Below are 10,385 nucleotides of genomic sequence, written 5' to 3'. Positions count from 1 at the left end.
ATTGGTACAGCGGTTCTCAAACGTTTTATTGTCAAGGACCCCATACAGTTACAGACCTTTAATGGTCATTTAGGGCTTTATGTGTTTGTCTACTAACGTTGTATGTCCATGGCAAAAATATATATTTTTTTTTACAAAATGTCCACCACAAGCCAGCATGGCGATCGATGACCCCTGGCCTTGATGCCTTGACCCCTGGCCTTGATGCCTTCTCTGCACCAGTACAGGTCCACCCAGCGGCCAACTGACCCCTGGCCTTGATGCCTTCTCTGCACCAGTACAGGTCCACCCAGCGGCCAACTGACCCCTGGCCTTGATGCCTTCTCTGCACCAGTACAGGTCCACCCAGCGGCCAACTGACCCCTGGCCTTGATGCCTTCTCTGCACTAGTACAGGTCCACCCAGCGGCCAACTGACCCCTGGCCTTGTTGCCTTCTCTGCACTAGTACAGGTCCACCCAGCGGCCAACTGACCCCTGGCCTTGATGCCTTCTCTGCACTAGTACAGGTCCACCCAGCGGCCAACTGACCCCTGGCCTTGATGCCTTCTCTGCACTAGTACAGGTCCACCCAGCGGCCAACTGACCCCTGGCCTTGATGCCTTCTCTGCACCAGTACAGGTCCACCCAGCGGCCAACTGACCCCTGGCCTTGATGCCTTCTCTGCACTAGTACAGGTCCACCCAGCGGCCAACTGACCCCTGGCCTTGATGCCTTCTCTGCACTAGTACAGGTCCACCCAGCGGCCAACTGACCCCTGGCCTTGATGCCTTCTCTGCACTAGTACAGGTCCACCCAGCGGCCAACTGACCCCTGGCCTTGATGCCTTCTCTGCACCAGTACAGGTCCACCCAGCAGCCAACTGACCCCTGGCCTTGATGCCTTCTCTGCACCAGTACAGGTCCACCCAGCAGCCAACTGACCCCTGGCCTTGATGCCTTCTCTGCACCAGTACAGGTCCACCCAGCAGCCAACTGACCCCTGGCCTTGATGCCTTCTCTGCACCAGTACAGGTCCACCCAGCAGCCAACTGACCCCTGGCCTTGATGCCTTCTCTGCACTAGTACAGGTCCACCCAGCGGCCAACTGACCCCTGGCCTTGATGCCTTCTCTGCACCAGTACAGGTCCACCCAGCGGCCAACTGACCCCTGGCCTTGATGCCTTCTCTGCACTAGTACAGGTCCACCCAGCGGCCAACTGACCACTGGCCTTGATGCCTTCTCTGCACTAGTACAGGTCCACCCAGCGGCCAACTGACCCCTGGCCTTGATGCCTTCTCTGCACCAGTACAGGTCCACCCAGTGGCCAACTGACCCCTGGCCTTGTTGCCTTCTCTGCACTAGTACAGGTCCACCCAGCGGCCAACTGACCCCTGGCCTTGATGCCTTCTCTGCACTAGTACAGGTCCACCCAGCGGCCAACTGACCCCTGGCCTTGATGCCTTCTCTGCACCAGTACAGGTCCACCCAGCGGCCAACTGACCCCTGGCCTTGATGCCTTCTCTGCACCAGTACAGGTCCACCCAGCAGCCAACTGACCCCTGGCCTTGATGCCTTCTCTGCACCAGTACAGGTCCACCCAGCAGCCAACTGACCCCTGGCCTTGATGCCTTCTCTGCACCAGTACAGGTCCACCCAGCAGCCAACTGACCCCTGGCCTTGATGCCTTCTCTGCACTAGTACAGGTCCACCCAGCGGCCAACTGACCCCTGGCCTTGATGCCTTCTCTGCACCAGTACAGGTCCACCCAGCGGCCAACTGACCCCTGGCCTTGATGCCTTCTCTGCACTAGTACAGGTCCACCCAGCGGCCAACTGACCACTGGCCTTGATGCCTTCTCTGCACTAGTACAGGTCCACCCAGCGGCCAACTGACCCCTGGCCTTGATGCCTTCTCTGCACCAGTACAGGTCCACCCAGTGGCCAACTGACCCCTGGCCTTGTTGCCTTCTCTGCACTAGTACAGGTCCACCCAGCGGCCAACTGACCACTGGCCTTGATGCCTTCTCTGCACTAGTACAGGTCCACCCAGCGGCCAACTGACCCCTGGCCTTGATGCCTTCTCTGCACTAGTACAGGTCCACCCAGCGGCCAACTGACCACTGGCCTTGATGCCTTCTCTGCACCAGTACAGGTCCACCCAGCGGCCAACTGACCCCTGGCCTTGATGCCTTCTCTGCACTAGTACAGGTCCACCCAGCGGCCAACTGACCCCTGGCCTTGATGCCTTCTCTGCACTAGTACAGGTCCACCCAGCGGCCAACTGACCCCTGGCCTTGATGCCTTCTCTGCACCAGTACAGGTCCACCCAGCGGCCAACTGCCAATATCTAAGGCCTGACTCACACCTTCGCAACAGATTGATGTATAGCTGATGCATGAGACTTATTGAGTGATGCAAGCTCACAATACATTTCCAATGGGAGTCACATGGTTTGACACAACATTTGTGTTGTATGAGGGGGTGGGGGGCAGTCGAAACACAGCCGAAAGCCGTACAACACAAATGTTGTGTCAAACCATGTGACTGCATTGCGAGCTTGCATCAGTAAACAAGTCTCATGCATCTAGCATGCATCAATGTTGTATGCTAGATGCGAAGGTGTGAGTCAGGCCCTAGAGATTGCAGATATACCACACATCTGATATGGAAGTTCACTAGTGTGCCCTCTATAGTCAACAAATGAACACAACAGCTGTCCTGTTGCAGTGAAACACGTTTGGATCAAATCAAAACAGAGCCATCAGGTAGCACGTCTGTCCTGCAGACAGTTAGGTGTCATCTGTTACAGTTAGGTTTAGATTTTAGTGTTGACATAATTATGACGGTGGCAAGCATTTGGCCCAGGACATGGAAACCTATTAAGGTGAAGGGAATCTAATCTACTTTCTCTGGCCTTTTATAAACAAGCTATCCCTTAACCCATTTTGGGCCCTTTTGGTGTTAGCATTATGTTATGCTTTAGCTATTGAAAAATAGCAGATCTACAAGCTCATAGCGCGCCACCGAGTGGCGCGCTACGTTTGCTATTTTAAAAAAAATCAAAGAACGACTGACATATAAACATAGCTTTTTCAGAAAACTGTGTTGTAGAAGACATTTTTTGAATCTGATCTCAGGTCAAAATGGGTTAATGTGCAGGAGTGAAAGGAAGCAGTTGGTTGGAGCAGAGGCCCCAGTCTACAAGAGATGGAAACCTGAGGTGAAATTGGTCAAAATGTGTAAGTTATTATTGTTAATTGGATTCTCTTATACTTGCTGACAGACTCCCAGGCTTTGGCGCGGTCTGCCTGATGATCTTAGGCTCGGCATTTAAAGCTCCCTCTGAAATCTATTTTTATAGACTTGCTTTTATATGATTCCATGGATACGGTGACTTTTACTGTCATGGATTTACTGTCGTCTAACCCATGTTAATGGATTCAAAATGTGAGAATGTGCAGTGGTTCTCAAAGTGGATTCCGGGGACCCCCAAGGGATCCTCGAGGAGGTCAGAGGGGGTCCCCATGCAGCAAGATTTGTTCATTAATATAGCATCAAAATATCAGATCTGTTATTTTCAAATCATTCTGAAAAAAAATAATTTGGAATATCTTTTGAAACATTTTAACACGAATCTTTTATGGGGGTCTCTGGAACTAATGACGCATTGTGAGCTTGTAGATCAGCTATTTTCAAATGGCCAAAATGAAGTGCTACCTGCCACAATGCAGTCTGCTTTTCCCTTTGAGTAACAACATTGATACAAAAATAAAATAACAGGAGATTTGTCTATTGTTTCTTTTTGCTGTTGTTTATCTCTAGACTTTTGAATGTTTATGAACCAAAATGGAAACAAGTCTCTGGCTCTTCTGTCATTATCTATTCGGCCTTTTGAGAACAGCATGCACAGTGGCTCACTGGGTACAGAGCCTGCCTGGGAATCAGGAGGCCGCAGGTTCAAGTCCTGGCTCTGACATAGTGTTCCAAAATCATGAAAATATGACATACTATAGTATGCCATCCGAAACCATGGACTATAGTGTGACCATTTTCATGATTTTCATCTTTTTTTCAAATCCTCCAAAATCATGAGAAATATGAGAAATGTATAACTTTGGCATGCTACTAGTCCTACATACTTAAACCTAAAAACCCCATTCAAACCTATTTAGGTTCATCTTACGGTGGACATGTTTGCCTGAAAAGGAATCTTTGAAATGTTTCATAGTTTTAAAAATATAGTGCTTTTAAATTTGAGACATTTACAATGGGGCTCAATGGCAGATATTGGCACGTCAAAAAAGCACTTTCACCTAGAAACTCCATTCACACTTTTTATAATTCAGCTTTCTGTGGAGACACATGCTGGAACTTTTTACTTTGAAATGTTTTGTAGTTTCTGAGTTATTTAAGTTAAACGCCCAATGCATTCCCAATGGCAATAGCACAAACTTTGGCATGCTACTTCAGAATGGGGGTCAATGGCAGATTTTGGCAAGTAAAGATTTGAGTGGGGTTTGAACCCACAATCTCCAGGTCATGCAGCCAGTGTGCTAAGTCACTGTTCTACTTGCTACCTGCCACAACGCAGTCTGCTGTTCCCTTTGAGTACAACATTGATACAAAAATAAAATACAAAAAATAAAATAACAGGAGATTTGTCTATTGTTTCTTTTGCTGTTGTTTATCTCTAGACGTTCGAATGTTTATGAACCACAATGGAAACAAGTCTCTGGCTCTTCTGTCATTATCTATTCAGCCTTTTAAGAACAGCATGCACAGTGGCTCACTGGGTACAGAGCCTGCCTGGGAATCAGGAGGCTGCAGGTTCAAGTCCTGCCTCTGACATAGTGTCCCAAAATCATGAAAATATGACAAACCATGGACTATAGTATGTCGTTTTTTCATGATTTTCATCTTTTTTTCAAATCCTCCAAAATCATGAAAAACGACATGCTATAGTATGGCGTCCAAAACCATGAACTATAGTATGTCGTTTTTTCATGATTTTCATCTTTTTTTCAAATAGTCCAAAATGACGAAAAACTACATGCTATAGTATGCCGTCCGAAAAAAATTATAACTTTGGCATGCTACTAGTCCTACATACTTACACCTAGAATCCCCATTCAAACCTATTTAGGTTCATCTTACGGTGGACATGTTTGCCTGAAAAGGAATCTTTGAAATGTTTCTTAGTTTTAGAAATATAGTGTTTTAAATGTGAGAAATTTATAATGGCAGATAGTGGCACGTCAAAATCACTTTCACCTAGAAACTCCATTCACACGTTTTATAATTCAGCTTTCTGTGGAGACACATGCTGGAACTTTTTACTTTGAAATGTTTTGTAGTTTCTGAGTTATTTAAGTTAAACGCCCAATGCATTCCCAATGGCAATAGCACAAACTTTGGCATGCTACTAGTCCTACATACTTACACTTAGAAACCCCATTCAAACCTATTTAGGTTCATCTTACGGTGGACATGTTTGCCTGAAAAGGAATCTTTGAAATGTTTCATCGTTTTAGAAATATAGTGCTTTCAAATTTGAGACATTTACAATGGGGCTCAATGGCAGATATTGGCACGTCAAAAAAGCACTTTCACCTAGAAACTCCATTCACACTTTTTATAATTCAGCTTTCTGTGGAGACACATGCTGGAACTTTTTACTTTGAAATGTTTTGTAGTTTCTGAGTTATTTAAGTTAAACGCCCAATGCATTCCCAATGGCAATAGCACAAACTTTGGCATGCTACTAGTCCTACATACTTACACTTAGAAACCCCATTCAAACCTATTTAGGTTCATCTTACGGTGGACATGTTTGCCTGAAAAGGAATCTTTGAAATGTTTCATCGTTTTAGAAATATAGTGCTTTCAAATTTGAGACATTTACAATGGGGCTCAATGGCAGATATTGGCACGTCAAAAAAGCACTTTGACCTAGAAACTCCATTCACACTTTTTATAATTCAGGTTTCTGTGGAGACACATGCTGGAACTTTTTACTTTGAAATGTTTTGTAGTTTCTGAGTTATTTAAGTTAAACGCCCAATGCATTCCCAATGGCAATAGCACAAACGTTGGCATGCTACTAGTCCTACATACTTATACCTAGAAACCCCATTCAAACCTATTTAGGTTCATCTTACGGTGGACATGTTTGCCTGAAAAGGAATCTTTGAAATGTTTCATCGTTTTAGAAATATAGTGCTTTCAAATTTGAGACATTTACAATGGGGCTCAATGGCAGATATTGGCACGTCAAAAAAGCACTTTCACCTAGAAACTCCATTCACACTTTTTATAATTCAGCTTTCTGTGGAGACACATGCTGGAACTTTTTACTTTGAAATGTTTTGTAGTTTCTGAGTTATTTAAGTTAAACGCCCAATGCATTCCCAATGGCAATAGCACAAACTTTGGCATGCTACTAGTCCTACATACTTACACCTAGAAACGCCATTCAAACCTATTTAGGTTCATCTTACGGTGGACATGTTTGCCTGTTTCATAGTTTTAGAAATATAGTGCTTTTAAATTTGAGAAATTCAGAATGGGGGTCAATGGCAGATTTTGGAAAGTAAAGATTTGATTGGGGTTTGAACCCACAATCTCCAGATCATGCAGCCAGTGTGCCAAGTCACTGATCTACTTGCTACCTGCCACAACACAGTCTGCTGTTCCCTTTGAGTACAACATTGATACAAAAATAAAATACAAAAAATAAAATAACAGGAGATTTGTCTATTGTTTCTTTTGCTGTTGTTTATCTCTAGACGTTCGAATGTTTATGAACCACAATGGAAACAAGTCTCTGGCTCTTCTGTCATTATCTATTCGGCCTTTTAAGAACAGCATGCACAGTGGCTCACTGGGTACAGAGCCTGCCTGGGAATCAGGAGGCTGCAGGTTCAAGTCCTGCCTCTGACATAGTGTCCCAAAATCATGAAAATATGACAAACCATGGACTATAGTATGTTGTTTTTTCATGATTTTCATCTTTTTTTTAAATCCTCCAAAATCATGAAAAACGACATGCTATAGTATGCCGTCCGAAACCATGAACTATAGTATGTCGTTTTTTCATGATTTTCATCTTTTTTTCAAATAGTCCAAAATCACGAAAAACGACATGCTATAGTATGCCGTCCGAAAAAAATTATAACTTTGGCATGCTACTAGTCCTACATACTTACACCTAGAATCCCCATTCAAACCTATTTAGGTTCATCTTACGGTGGACATGTTTGCCTGAAAAGGAATCTTTGAAATGTTTCATAGTTTTAGAAATATAGTGCTTTAAATGTGAGAAATTTATAATGGCAGATAGTGGCATGTCAAAATCACTTTCACCTAGAAACTCCATTCACACGTTTTATAATTCAGCTTACTGTGGAGACACATGCTGGAACTTTTTACTTTGAAATGTTTTGTAGTTTCTTAGTTATTTAAGTTAAACGCCCAATGCATTCCCAATGGCAATAGCACACACTTTGGCATGCTACTAGTCCTACATACTTACACCTAGAAACCCCATTCAAACCTATTTAGGTTCATCTTACGGTGGACATGTTTGCCTGAAAAGGAATCTTTGAAATGTTTCATCGTTTTAGAAATATAGTGCTTTCAAATTTGAGACATTTACAATGGGGCTCAATGGCAGATATTGGCACGTCAAAAAAGCACTTTCACCTAGAAACTCCATTCACACTTTTTATAATTCAGCTTTCTGTGGAGACACATGCTGGAACTTTTTACTTTGAAATGTTTTGTAGTTTCTGAGTTATTTAAGTTAAACGCCCAATGCATTCCCAATGGCAATAGCACAAACTTTGGCATGCTACTAGTCCTACATACTTAGACTTAGAAACCCCATTCAAACCTATTTAGGTTCATCTTACGGTGGACATGTTTGCCTGAAAAGGAATCTTTGAAATGTTTCATCGTTTTAGAAATATAGTGCTTTCAAATTTGAGACATTTACAATGGGGCTCAATGGCAGATATTGGCACGTCAAAAAAGCACTTTCACCTAGAAACTCCATTCACACTTTTTATAATTCAGCTTTCTGTGGAGACACATGCTGGAACTTTTTACTTTGAAATGTTTTGTAGTTTCTGAGTTATTTAAGTTAAACGCCCAATGCATTCCCAATGGCAATAGCACAAACTTTGGCATGCTACTTCAGAATGGGGGTCAATGGCAGATTTTGGCAAGTAAAGATTTGAGTGGGGTTTGAACCCACAATCTCCAGGTCATGCAGCCAGTGTGCTAAGTCACTGTTCTACTTGCTACCTGCCACAACACAGTCTGCTGTTCCCTTTGAGTACAACATTGATACAAAAATAAAATACAAAAAATAAAATAACAGGAGATTTGTCTATTGTTTCTTTTGCTGTTGTTTATCTCTAGACGTTCGAATGTTTATGAGCCACAATGGAAACAAGTCTCTGGCTCTTCTGTCATTATCTATTCAGCCTTTTAAGAACAGCATGCACAGTGGCTCACTGGGTTCAGAGCCTGCCTGGGAATCAGGAGGCTGCAGGTTCAAGTCCTGCCTCTGACATAGTGTCCCAAAATCATGAAAATATGACAAACCATGGACTATAGTATGTCGTTTTTTCATGATTTTCATCTTTTTTTCAAATCCTCCAAAATCATGAAAAACGACATGCTATAGTATGGCGTCCAAAACCATGAACTATAGTATGTCGTTTTTTCATGATTTTCATCTTTTTTTCAAATAGTCCAAAATTACGAAAAACGACATGCTATAGTATGCCGTCCGAAAAAAATTATAACTTTGGCATGCTACTAGTCCTACATACTTACACCTAGAATCCACATTCAAACCTATTTAGGTTCATCTTACGGTGGACATGTTTGCCTGAAAAGGAATCTTTGAAATGTTTCATAGTTTTAGAAATATAGTGCTTTAAATGTGAGAAATTTATAATGGCAGATAGTGGCACGTCAAAATCACTTTCACCTAGAAACTCCATTCACGCGTTTTATAATTCAGCTTACTGTGGAGACACATGCTGGAACTTTTTACTTTGAAATGTTTTGTAGTTTCTGAGTTATTTAAGTTAAACGCCCAATGCATTCCCAATGGCAATAGCACAAATGTTTGCATGCAACTAGTCCTACATACTTACACCTAGAAACCCTATTCAAACCTATTTAGGTTCATCTAACGGTGGACATGTTTGCCTGAAAAGGAATCTTTGAAATGTTTCATTGTTTTAGAAATATAGTGCTTTCAAATTTGAGACATTTACAATGGGGCTCAATGGCAGATATTGGCACGTCAAAAAAGCACTTTCACCTAGAAACTCCATTCACACTTTTTATAATTCAGCTTTCTGTGGAGACACATGCTGGAACTTTTTACTTTGAAATGTTTTGTAGTTTCTGAGTTATTTAAGTTAAACGCCCAATGCATTCCCAATGGCAATAGCACAAACTTTGGCATGCTACTTCAGAATGGGGGTCAATGGCAGATTTTGGCAAGTAAAGATTTGAGTGGGGTTTGAACCCACAATCTCCAGGTCATGCAGCCAGTGTGCTAAGTCACTGTTCTACTTGCTACCTGCCACAACACAGTCTGCTGTTCCCTTTGAGTACAACATTGATACAAAAATAAAATACAAAAAATAAAATAACAGGAGATTTGTCTATTGTTTCTTTTGCTGTTGTTTATCTCTAGACGTTCGAATGTTTATGAACCACAATGGAAACAAGTCTCTGGCTCTTCTGTCATTATCTATTCAGCCTTTTAAGAACAGCATGCACAGTGGCTCACTGGGTTCAGAGCCTGCCTGGGAATCAGGAGGCTGCAGGTTCAAGTCCTGCCTCTGACATAGTGTCCCAAAATCATGAAAATATGACAAACCATGGACTATAGTATGTCGTTTTTTCATGATTTTCATCTTTTTTTCAAATCCTCCAAAATTATGAAAAACGACATGCTATAGTATGGCGTCCAAAACCATGAACTATAGTATGTCGTTTTTTCATGATTTTCATCTTTTTTTCAAATAGTCCAAAATTACGAAAAACGACATGCTATAGTATGCCGTCCGAAAAAAATTATAACTTTGGCATGCTACTAGTCCTACATACTTACACCTAGAATCCACATTCAAACCTATTTAGGTTCATCTTACGGTGGACATGTTTGCCTGAAAAGGAATCTTTGAAATGTTTCATAGTTTTAGAAATATAGTGCTTTAAATGTGAGAAATTTATAATGGCAGATAGTGGCACGTCAAAATCACTTTCACCTAGAAACTCCATTCACGCGTTTTATAATTCAGCTTACTGTGGAGACACATGCTGGAACTTTTTACTTTGAAATGTTTTGTAGTTTCTGAGTTATTTAAGTTAAACGCCCA

Source organism: Electrona antarctica, assembly GCF_951216825.1.
Source record: "Electrona antarctica genome assembly, chromosome: 11".
NCBI lineage: Eukaryota > Metazoa > Chordata > Actinopteri > Myctophiformes > Myctophidae > Electrona > Electrona antarctica.
Note: the sequence above shows the minus strand (reverse complement) of the source record.